Genomic DNA, 11901 nt, shown 5'->3' on the forward strand with positions numbered 1-11901 from the left:
CATCAGCTCCTGCTTCCAGGTTCCTGCCCTGAGTAAGTTCCTGCCCTGTTTACTACCCTCAGCAATAGAATATGACCTTAAAGTTATGAGATGAAGTAAACACCTTTCCTACCCAAGTTGCTTTTCAGTCATGGTGGTTTCTCACAGCAATAGAAGCCTAAACTAGGAGTTGGTTAAACGTAAAAGTTCTACAAGCTAGACTTAAACAAGCAAGAAAGTATTGCTAAGAGTCTGTGGTCTGGTCGTCCCCCCCCCCCCAAGGCCTACTACTGCTGAAGCTACTGTCACTGAGGGGTGCTAGACATGGTGATGTCATACCCAAGTCATGGGACTCTCAAACAAGACCACCACAGAGCTGGTATCCGATGACGACACACTGGGGTTTATTGATTACAAGTTAGCTAACCCACACCATAATCCAACACACCTCCACAACGGGTCGGGGAGAACGGTTCTGAGCTCTCAGGGTAATGGGTTTTTAAAGGTGGGGGGGGAACTGCAGGCAGAGTGGCACAAGCCTTTGCATTTTGGGATTGAGTAAAAGTATACAACTTTTAATTTTGCTGGTTGTGGTATAGGGGAATTTCAAAACAGTCAAAACAGTGGTTATCAGGTACCTACAAGGACTTTTGAAGAAAGCAGATGTAAACAGATGCTGTCTGGGTACCCTGGTGGGTCACTTTGACCAGGGCAGGCACAGTTTTGGGGTAATGTTTATGACTTTGCTGGGCTGCATTCACCCTCCTACGGAGTTCTTTCTCAAAATGCAGCTTGTTCTGTTCCTTCAGGGACACACTGATGTGTGTTCTTTAAGACATTACTGCTCTTATGCCCTGTGACACAGCTGTCACAAGGGGAACAGACCCCCTCCACCACGTGGTCCTGCCAGCATGCCATACTGTGCTGCTGCAAGGCTAAAGCAGCCACACCCTGCAATAAGACGCTTAAACATTTATAAACATGAAGTCTTTTTTTAAGTCAATTTCTTTGGGCTTTCTATCATGTCCCCGGCTAACACATGACAAGCTTTGAGAGGACAAATCACCGTGTCTTTATTACTCTGGTACTTGGGAGCAGAAGCAAGGAGGACCCTGATGATCGCATCCTTCTCACCAATGCCTAGCAACTGCCTATCTGTCTGCACTGGTGTAGTTTGGTCTTTTCAATGTCATCACTGTGCTAGCTTCTGTCTTTGTCACAAAACGCCTGAGAAAAATGAACCCCAAAGAGAAATGGTTAGTTCTAGATCCCAATTTTGAGAGTTTCTTCTATTTTCAATAGTTTGGTTTTAGGACACAGCAGAGTCCAGCCCTACTGACTTCCTGCCAAGGTTCAAGTCAGTTGCCTCAGCACAGGGAAAGGGACTTAGGACATCTAATCTAGGGTATAACAGGATGAACTCACACACGTGCTGTGTGAATCATGCTCTTTATTCTCCTGTCATTACAAACTCCCAAACATATATACATATTATATCCATTCATTAACAGCTTGTTGAGAATAATAATAAAAAAACTACAAGGAAGATTCTTGGGGACACAGGCATTCTTTGAAGATACACAGCAAAGCTTATCAGCTAGTTTGTATCTAACCACAGCTACTGCTGTGGGCAGGTTCTGGCCTTCTCTTAAAGGGGCCGCTACAGGTTACAAAAGGGGAAAGACTAAGCCATTGCAGGATCTAAGGGAAAGATAGAGAATATGTGTATTATTTTACATTTCTTAAGTGTGATTAATAATATCTGGACATGGTTAGTTAACAAACAGCCTTTTTATCACCTGCATCTCAGGACCTAAACAAAAACAATCTACCAGATCAAAAGCTGGTACAAAGTGTTAAATGCTATTATGAATCAGAGCAGGGAGGTGCCAGGGTAGGACCCTTAGGACAACATAAGTACTATTGATCTCTTGAAGGACTATGATGGACAATATTACTATTTGTCCCCACTGCTCCCCCTGACCTGACCTGTACTACTAGATGTCAGACCTGGTTAGATTCACCCCTGCCACACCATCCATGTCCCTCATAGAGTGCCAGCATTGGTGACTGCCCACCAGCCCCCTGCACTGACTCAAAATGGGGAGGTATCAGGCCTTGTAGGTCAGCACCCATGCCCCCCGTACACTGCAAGGTACCAGCGCATTTAGGAACCCTCTCCTTCCCCTCAGGAAACAGCATCAGGCTCCGCTCCTACAGCTCCCAGCCTATGATGCAAGTTTGCATGCCATGATGATCATTCCTGTTTGCCCAGAAACACTTCTAGGTGTCAGTCTGAGCCGGACAACAGTCCTGGGAACTGTCCACATGTACTGTTTGGTATCAGATGCTGTGTCCCTACATGCCTCATACAAAATAATGAATAGAAGTTCTGGAAGCACCCCATCCCCCCAAATACACAGCATACCTGGCTAAGCATTGTCCCAAGAGAAACACCACATCTCTTCTACTGTGAGACAGCAAGTCTCGCTGCTCTCCCCGGGCTGACTACTACATATCAGACTTGACGGGCAGTTCCACACTTGCGTGTGTGTGTGTGTGTGTGTGTGTGTGTGTGTGTTAAGCGTAGGTGTGTGCTCTGTGTAGGTGTGTGTGCTGTGTGTATATACATCCTTGTGTATGTGTGTGAGACTGTGTGATTATATAGGTGTAGGTGGAGGTGTGTGTTGTGGGTAGTTGTGTGTATACACATCCTTGTGTCTAGGTGGATAGGTGTGGGTTCAAGTGCCTACTTTGTGCAGCTACTGCTGCAGGCCCGGGCTCCACCTTCAGTGACTCACTAAAGGTATGTTGATAATCTCAGTTTCCAGAGCACAGGCATTCACTCGCCTGTATTTTGCCACTTAAGCTAGGCTGGTTGTCCGAGGCGCTTCTGGGATCTGCCTTTGTGACCCATGTGCTGGGATTAGAGTTCATGACACTAGACCTCTGTAGCGTGGGTGGTGGCTTTTGTTTGTATTTTTGGGGTAGGAAGTGAATCTTTTCCTTTAACTCGGGACCCCATGCTTGCAAGGCAAATGCTTTACTGAATGAGGCATCTATCTCGCTCACTCTTTGACTCTTGGTTTTCTATTTTTAGTTTTATTTTTTTTTTCTGCTTATATTCCTCTTTTCCTTCTGGTTTTATTTTTCTCCGGTGTTCCATGGTTGTGTTAGAGGGACTTTCTTTTTTAACTTTTTCTGACTCAAATTTTAAAATTTCATTTATATTGGTTCTCTGTACCTTTTACTTTTTAAATTATTCATAGGTCATTAGTAGTGTACTTGACCTGTGGGATTTACAGCTCTTTGGCTTGAGGCTAGTGTCGAGTTTCTAAGATTTCTGATTTGTCTGGTTTGCTATTTACATTTGCTCGATTGCCTCAGCTCACTTGATGATTTCTGTTGTCATTTCTTTATGTGTTCTGGTTTGCTTGAATTTCTTTGATAGGTATTAGAGGTAGCTGGTTTGGGGTATTGGTTTTAAAATTATGTTTTATTTTGTATATCATTTTCTCACTCATTCTTGCTCCATTCATTTCCGTCTCGATCCCCTTGCTCCTGTTTAAGTTTTCCGAGTAGCATCCAGAACCTCCCTGGGTCGTGGTCCTGCCACTTCACCGGATTGGGAGTCAGAGCTCGATTTGGGTGTCGAGTTTGTTTTGTCTGTGTGTCTTCAGTGCTCTCGTTTAAAGCTACTTCTTCGTGGGGTCTCATTTTGTCTTCTGTGTTTACTTTATATCTCCGGATATTGCTGCTTGCATTCCTTTACATCTCTTCCTTTCCCCTTCCCTCCCCTTTGCTTTGGCAGCAGCATCACTGACAACCATGCCCAGTGACAGTGAGGACGAGTACTCAGAGCCCAGCACGGCGCCCAGCATCTCTGATGAAGAATTGTTCACCAGGCAGTACACCATCCTGGAGGCCTTAGGCCGGGGTGGCACTGGCAAAGTCGTGCTGGCCCAGCATTGTCTCACAGGCACCCCAGTCGCTGTGAAAGCTCTGGGGAAGCGGGAGAAGTTGTGGGAGCTGACAACGTCCGACGCCGACATCGTGAGGATGCTGCTCAGCCATCCTAACATTGTTTCCCTCCTGCAGGTGATAGAAACAGAACAGAACGTTTATTTAGTTATGGAAGTGGCTGAGGGAGAGCAGCTATTTCAGCACATCAGGAAGGCTGGATGCCTGAAGGAAGACGAGGCTGGAAGCATATTTGTTCAGGGGCTCAGTGCCATAGGCTACTGCCATGATGAAGGTGTCACTCATAGAGACTTAAAGCCTGACAACGTCGTAGTGGATGAGAACGGAAAGGTAAAGATTATTGACTTTGGCCTGGATGCCAGATTCAGGCCTCGGCAAAAGCTAGAAAGGCTGTGGTGCCTTCCAGTTCATCCCCCCTGGAAATCTTCCTGGGCATCCCTTATGATGGCTCCAAAGCTGACATCTGGACCTTGGGGGTCCTTTTACATTATGTGGCCCATTTGCAGGGGCCACCTTGTCAAAACTTAGGGAACAAGTTCTGCAAGGGAGGTATGACATCTCCTATCAGCTTTCCAAAGACTTAAGGAGCATGATAGGCCTATTATTAACAGTGAATGCAAGGCAGAGGCCAACTGCCAGGGACCTCATGGGTCACCCATGACTTCAGAAAGGGGAAAGAACTGTTACTATTAACTATAATGGAGACCCCACCTGCCCAGACCCTGAAATTATAGCAGCCACGGAAAACATTGGGTTTGACACTCTTCTTCAAAGCACAGAAAATTCAATGAAACAATGGCTGCATCCCACTTACTGAGATGTCAGGCTTGCCAGGACAATGACAGTCCACACAAAGTCAATGAGCCCAGGGATGACACCTTTCCCTTCTGCAGAAGACCCGTCACAAATCCCCCTTCCCTGGAGGAGGACCAGTGAACATTCTCTCCAGATATAAGTCTCATCCACTAAAAACCCTCCTCTAAGACAAAGGAGGAAGAAGAACGTTCCTGACCTGCCCAAGAAGACACCCACTCTGGGCGGAGGTCAGAAACGCTCTATGACTGCTCCATTAATTTGCTTCCCAAGAAGGATTGCGCGGGAGGTAGAGGACACCAGGTTCTCCACTAGCTCTAGGTCAGAAACGCCCTTAAGTGGCCCGGAACCACGCAGGACTTCACCTGCAAGCTCCCTGCAGCCCAGGGGCTGGGCAAGATGGAAGAAGAGGATTAGGATATGCATCGTCAGACTATGCTGCTGCATATCACACCCCACAAAAAGCGTCCAAGGAAGGTGTATCCCCAGAAGTGAGAGGACACCACACGATGACAAGAAGTGCAAGGCAGGTCGGCTTTCCGTGCGACGGTCGCCAAGTTCCATTTTCGCGTTGCCTCTGCGGTACCCGAGCCCGCAATGTCGGGCCCCAACGGGGACCTAAGCATGCCGGTGGACTCGGGAGCGGAAGGCGAGAATGACAGCTTCGGGAAAGCAGAGTACGCTGCCATCAACTCCATGTTGGATCAGATCAACTCTTGTCTGGACCACCTGGAGGAGAAGAACGACCACCTCCATGCCCGCCTCCAGGAGCTGCTGGAGTCTAATCGGCAGACACGCCTGGAATTCCAGCAACAACTCGGGGAGGCCCCTAGTGATGCCAGCCCCTAGGTGCCAGGAGCCCCAAACTGGGTCCCGGCCTCGCCTCTCTAGGCCATGTTCTGGCCGGGGTAGATACCACTTGGCTTAGACACCATCTCAGGTACTGGCCTTCAGATCCCCCAGTGGGTCTACCTGCCTGGACCAAGCCGCACTGCCCCATCATCCCTTCTGGAGCCAGGTGTGGTCCTACAACTCACTCACTCATCCGCCTGCCCAGCTCCGGTCTCTTTCCCCTCCACCCTGGATTGAGTGTCCATATTAAAGAGATCTCCCACAAAAAAAAAAAAAAAAGAAGAAGTGCAAGGCACGGTCCAGGTATGTTTCCTTATTTGCTTTTATCTATGTCTTTCCTCATGTCCTTGTATATAGACCATTATTTTTAGGTTCTTTTGGGGCAATGAGTTTGTAGTGGCGTTTCATATATATTTCAATAAAAAAAAAAAGCTTGCCTGAGGATCAGAAAAGTGCAACAGCCGCACTGGGCAGCCTTACAGACCAGGCAGCAATAACACATATCCTTAATCCCATCATTGAAAGAATCCAAGGTTGGAACTCACAGAAGGAACCTGTGGGCAGGAATTGAAGCAGAGACCATGGAAGAATGTGTTCTCCTGCCTTGATCTCCAAGATCATACCTTGCTGTCTTCTACCCCCAACACATCCTGTCCAGTGGCAAAATCACCCACAGTGACTGTTATATCTTAATCTAATCCTAATCAACAAAAATCCTTTATCTGATGGAAGAACTTCCTCTGCAGAGTTTCCCTCTTTCCAGATGCCCCTAGCTAATGATCACGCTGACAAAAACCTAACCAGCAAAGTTCTGTAGTGTAGTCCCTTAAACTTCAGAACAAAGCATGTTTATCTCAAAGTGTCTTACAAGACAGCATTTGAGGATGGGCTGGTCCCTCAACTCATAACCAAGAGGAAAAATAGGAGCAAAGCAGCCCAAGAGGAAAATGATCATCTCTGAGAATAGCCAGCAGGTCCATTTCCATTTTCAACTGATGTCTATTGTTTGTCCCGGGATGTTTAAAAAAGCCTGCAGTGGAATGAGAAACCAGAATTCTCACCAATTTACTTGAATTCTCATTCAAGTAAAAGCCAAATTGGAACTGAAGGTGGCTCTCCCAAAGACTGTCCCCAGAGGACTTCAGCTGGATGTTTGTGTGCCTCTTGGGTTTTGTCTTGTTTTATACCTGCTTACTTATTTGTCTGAATTTGTTTTATTTTTTTGAGACAGGGTTTCTCTGTGTAACCACTCAGTTCTGGAACTTGCTTTATATACTGGGCAGTCGCTCACAGAGATCCACCTGCCACTGCCTCTGGAATGTTGGGATTAATGATATAGGCTGCCACCACCTGACTTTGCTCTTCTTTCTGCCATTTTTCAAAGCCTCTTCTTCCTAGACGCTGAAGAACTTTCTTTGAACATCAAAAGCACAACATTCTAGATCCTTATCTAAAACATAACACTATCTTGCTCATGAAGAACCAAAATGTTGAGCTAGAATTACTAAAGAGCCAAAAGATGTTTATCAGAGACTGAAAATGGAGGAAGTTGGTTAGGAAGGTTTGTTCCTAGGTATGATGGAGAGGGATTCTGTAGTTGGATCTGGAAAAGGTAGGGGAAGGAAGTGACAAAGAACCAAGTTTCAGAGAAACCACCTTGGAGAGCAGTGCAGAGCAGGGTGGGTGAAGGCAGGCACTAAAATCCCAGTCCTGTGCCTCCTTGCATCTAAAGCTGCCAGGCACAGGACACTGGGCTCCATTGTCCTGTTGTCACCGTGCTGTTAGCATGTGGGCCTGCACAGCTGCAGGAAGAGGCGTGTGGGAAATCCTTACTAGGAGCTCTTCTTTACTGCTTAGACTCCTCCATCTAGGAGGGAGGTAACCGATCGTGGAGGGTTCTCCACGGGAATAGTCTGGTCACCTGGGAGTCTCCCAGGGAATTCCAGGTGGTGAGAGGAGGGCCATTGATGCCAAATATACAGTTGAAATAACAGCAATTAGAACAACAGGAACAAATTTTTCCAGCTGCCTGATGAGGGTGTAGGCAAATCCTCAGGTACAGTCTGGGGACACAGTCCCCCATCACTCCTTCCCAGCTTCCTCTTCCACATAGGAGGGACAGAGAGGATGGACAATGGCTCTACTGAAAACTACCCTATCACCCCTATTTTAGCAGCCTTTGACTTCCTCTTCTCTGGGGTTGACAGGTTTTCTCCTGATTTGGCCTCTCTTCACCTCAGTGCATGCAGAAGCCCAGCCAATCAGCATGCACATCTACATTTTCCCAGTCTGCCTCTCTCACTTGGCTCCTGCTTCTGGCTGGTGTCTTACTCCCCACGTGACCAGGTATTAGAGGAAAACTGGGGACTTCAGAGTCAGATACGCTGCCCAGCTTGTCTGAAAGAGGAGGGAGTCTGAGGCTGCCCTCTAGACCTTGAAGAAATGAACCACCCTGGACTTGATGTTCCAGCTCAGGCTGGGAGCACATCCTCCTCCATTCACTAAAACTCAACATGGAGCTGCAGCAGAGGGACTGGCTCCTGTGCAGGGGACTCACCTGCAGTTTTGCACTCTGAGACCTGCTGCTTCTAGGACAACCTCATGCTGGAAACAAGTTGGGGAATAAAACTGCCCACTTCGTGGCAATCTACAACCCAAGTGTGGCTGGTTTTAATATCAGTAACCCTTTTCTGAGACATTGCAAGCCTATAAATGGATTCATCTAACCATGAGGTTGGAGTACTCAAGATCCAGTGACACTATAAGGCCTCACCTTTGAACCCTGTGACATTGATGACCGAGCCTGAGACACATGAAACTGGTGACACTGGACATGCAATCTGTCACTCTATCTCTGACTCGCAAGCTCTTGTCTCTGTTGCGATGCCAGTACAGTTAAACCATCTCTTCTAGAGACCCCCAGATTCTTAACAGTTCTAGAATCATTTACAATCCCCGTCCTCAGTGCAGTTTTAGTGATGACTCTCTATAAATACATTATAGAATTCCATGACACAGTAGCCTGGGGGAAGCATCCTATTTCCAAAGTAAGGATCAGAGGACAGCCATGAAGAATCAGGACAAAAGAACAGTGGGACCAGCGACTGAGGCATTAAATCATGTCGTACTTAGCCCATCATTATCTTAGGGTTTCTGTTGTCATGACAAGCATCATGACTAAAAGCAACTTGGGGAGGAAAGGTGTGTTTCAGCTTGCAGTTCCACATCGAAGTCCATCACTGAGGGAAGTGAGGCAGGAAGGCAGGAACCTGGAGGCAGGACCTGATGCAGAGGCCATGGAGGAGTGCTGATTACTGGTTTTCTCTCTATGGCTTTCTTATAGCAACCAGGGCCACCCGCCCAGGGGTGGCCCCACCCACATAGAGTTGAACCTTTCCCATATCAATCACCAATCAATAAAATGCATTACAGGCTTGTCCACAGGTCAGTCTTAGGGAAGCTTCCCTCTCCCCGAGTAACTCCAGCTGGAGACCAACAGACATCAAACTAGACAGCACGATCATCCAGGACACTTGATGGAATCTGGTGTGTGAAAAGAACTGTCCGATCACCCTGCTTTCCAAGATAACACTGGTCAAGGTTAGTACAACATCTTTCCTTCTACTAGCTAGCAACCACTAGTGTTAATTCTCTGATCGCATTATGTATCATAATGAATATGTATATATGTATGCATGTTTATGTTTGCACACATGCATGAAATATAATTGATACATTTATGTTTTATGCATGCATTATATAACTATATATCAATACATACATATGCATTCATATATAGACACACATATCTATATGCACAGAGGCTACAGAATGGCTTCAAGGAATTAAAAAGCAAAGGAGTGGAAAGCTTTTGGGAACTTAAGTATCTCAGCATCAATATCTCAATGAGCCAAATGGAGACGGGAAAGCTAAGACAGCTGCAAGGTCACGGGGTTGAGGTCACTGCAGATCAAAATTCTGTCACCGGTCCATTTATCAGAGTGCAGTGGCCTTTCTCTTTTCTTGCTGGTTTTGAAGTCCATCTTGTCAAATGGCAGGACAGCAACACCTGCTGGTTTCCGTGTCATTTTGCTTTGTTTTCCATCCTTTTGCACTGAGGTAGCGAAGCGTCTGACTTTTGTGGTGAGGTTTATGCTTTGAAGGCAACAAATACACGCGTCTTGCTTTTCTACTTAATCTCATAGCCAGCATCTCTTCATGGGGGGAGGGGCTACTGCCTGATCTTTCCTTTTTCCCTCCTGCTTACCTGTTATTTAGTACAGCTTAGTTATTGTCTTTTCTATGGCCTCTTGAGTGGATTTGTTTTTCCTTTCAGTCTGAGGATTCCTTTAAGAGGTGATTTAGTGGTCATAAATTCCTTATGTCTATTTTAATCGCCAGAAATGTTTGATTTTTTCTTTCAGTCATGATAGCTTTGCTGAGCATAGTCATCTCAGTCAGTAATGCTAACACTCAGGACTTGAAATATGTCACTCTTTGCCTTCTTTTAAAGTGTTAGTAGAGTAATCTGGTGTCATTGTGATGGACTTGCCTTTGCGACTTTCAGTATACTTGCTTTGTTCTGTGTGTTTTAATTATGATATGAAGAGAAATCCTTTGCTGCTCTTGTTTGATTGATGTCTTAAATGCCTCTTGGATATGGAACACCATTCTTTTCCTAACTCTGGGAAATTTTCTGATTCTTCTGAAAAAAAATTCTATGATTTTAGAATAAAATTCTCCCTCTTCTCCCCAAACCCTATTTCTTCTTTTTGCATACAATCTGTAGGTTTGTCTTTTTAATACGTCTTAGAATTCCAGCTGGTACCTTATTATTTTGTCTTTGTTGGATTGTTCTGATTCTCCCCCCTTGTCTTCAAACTGAGATATTCTATCTTGATCTATTCTATTGCAGATACTTCTCACAGAGTTGTTTAAAATTTGACTTACTCTGTTGTATTTTTAGCACTTTAGATTTTTTCTTCAGTCTTTTTTTTTTGTTGTTGTTGAATTCCTCTCCCAGATCATGCATTGCTTTCCTTATTGTCTTTAGTTATTTGATGTCATTTTGATACTTTGTAGTCATTATTTTAAATTCTTTGGGACTTCATCGAGATGCCATTACTGTCCAGCTAATCATGTTTGGTTAAGTTATGTTGTCTTGGTTTTTCACTTTTTTTTAATGCTGTAGCATTACTTTATTGCTTAGTTTATGGTTTAGGCAGCTATATTTTTTACTTAAAGTCTCTGCTTTGTTCAAATGGAACCCGAATGTGTAAAGCTGAGTGTGTCATTCAAAAAATAAATAATTCCTCAGTTAAGGAGCTTGGGGTGCCTGATGTAAACTCTGTATTATTTCTCGAGTTAGATATTGATTCCAAAGACACCAGAGCTTCTAAATATTACCACTACACAAACATTGTACTAACCAGTTGATAATAATTGTCCCTTTTGATTTCAGTTGGAGGATAAGTAACCACATATAGAATAGACGATACTCAGATTTTAGTGAATAAGATTATGAGTTGGGAGGGATGCGCTTGGGTGGCATAAGGAAAAGTATTAGATCAGTTTTTATGAGAAAAAAATCATAGGCAGCTAGGTAAAGTAGCTCAGAGGACAAGGTGAGATACTGCCATAGTCCTCAGATTTTAGAATGCGAAAGCCATAGAAAGTGATAACTAAGAATTAAAAAGAAAGGGGGCAAGGATGAGAGAAAGAGGAAAATCATGGAAATAAGAGGTGGGAGAGAGGATGAGATCCAAATAAAGGGCATAGACAAGAATGCCTTTGAGTACTCTGTGTGAAGAAGCATGAACAGTAGTTGCTCCTGATGAGGGCAGGGATGAAGATGGATGGAGACAAGAGCATAGACAGAGGAATTAGACACAGGACACTTCTGAGTTTTGCTTTATGAGAGACAGAGAGGAAGCACATGTTGGTATGGCTTTTCCTACTCTGCCGACCTGCCTTTCTCACAGGCCAGAATGCCAGGAGCCAGCCCTGGTGGTAGGCAGGTCCTGGCAGAGGACGTAAGGAGTAGGTGAGGAACAGAACGCTCCAGGCCATGATGGTTGGGAGAGGCTTGCAGCCTGAGTCACTAGCAGCCAGGGCGCTTCTTTATTTACACAGAATTCAGTATGTAGGAATCAATTCATGCTGTTCCAAAACAGGTCAGTTTTGGTTTCAGACATGTGTTTCATTTTCTCTTGCTTATCGTTTAGTCATCATTGATAAGCCATAACAGAACAGAGCTATTTTTTATAATCATTCTCC

The 11901-nt window shown here is 45.1% G+C and overlaps 2 pseudogenes; both read left to right on the plus strand.

Annotated features, from left to right (window-relative positions):
• Positions 1 to 3807: 3807 nt before the first annotated feature.
• LOC101998622 lies at positions 3808 to 5268 on the plus strand (annotated as a pseudogene).
• An 84-nt stretch (positions 5269 to 5352) lies between these two features.
• LOC101998904 lies at positions 5353 to 5901 on the plus strand (annotated as a pseudogene).
• Positions 5902 to 11901: the final 6000 nt, after the last annotated feature.

The sequence above is a fragment of the Microtus ochrogaster genome, linkage group LG4 (assembly GCF_000317375.1).
Source record: "Microtus ochrogaster isolate Prairie Vole_2 linkage group LG4, MicOch1.0, whole genome shotgun sequence".
Classification (NCBI taxonomy): domain Eukaryota; kingdom Metazoa; phylum Chordata; class Mammalia; order Rodentia; family Cricetidae; genus Microtus; species Microtus ochrogaster.